The sequence below is a fragment of the Buceros rhinoceros genome, unplaced genomic scaffold, assembly GCF_000710305.1.
Source record: "Buceros rhinoceros silvestris isolate BGI_N320 unplaced genomic scaffold, ASM71030v1 scaffold28664, whole genome shotgun sequence".
Taxonomy (NCBI): domain Eukaryota; kingdom Metazoa; phylum Chordata; class Aves; order Bucerotiformes; family Bucerotidae; genus Buceros; species Buceros rhinoceros.
Window position 1 is genome coordinate 957 of NW_010406958.1, and position 393 is coordinate 1,349.

Genomic DNA, 393 nt, shown 5'->3' on the forward strand with positions numbered 1-393 from the left:
GGCGGGAGGGAGCCCCCCCGGGGGCCTCCTGGAGCTGCTGAGTTTGGGAGAAGCCGATTTTGGGGCCTGCTGACGGTGGTTCTTCTTGGAAGGTCATATCTAGGGGGGCTTCTGGAGCACTTGACCTCAGTAGAACCCACCTCCGGACCACCTGACCTTCGTAGAACCCATCTCCAGGGTCTTCTGGATCACCTGACCTCAGTAGAACCCACCCCCAGAGTGTTCTTAGCATGTTTCTCTTGAAGGCCACATCTCGGGGCGCTTCTCAAGCTGGTTCTTCTTGAAGGCCACATCCAGGGAGGCTTTCTGGACCTTGGTAGAACCCACCCCCAGGGCGTTCTGGACCACATGACCTCGGTAGAACCCACCCCAGGGTCTTCTCAGTATGTTCCT

The 393-nt window shown here is 58.3% G+C and overlaps 1 protein-coding gene across 1 annotated transcript in view; it reads right to left on the bottom strand.

Moving 5' to 3' along the window:
• Positions 1–393, bottom strand: part of LOC104491845 (chromodomain-helicase-DNA-binding protein 8-like) — a gene marked incomplete at its 3' end in the record, with an annotated part of 1,710 nt that overhangs the window by 945 nt on the left and 372 nt on the right. The window lies entirely within an intron of this gene.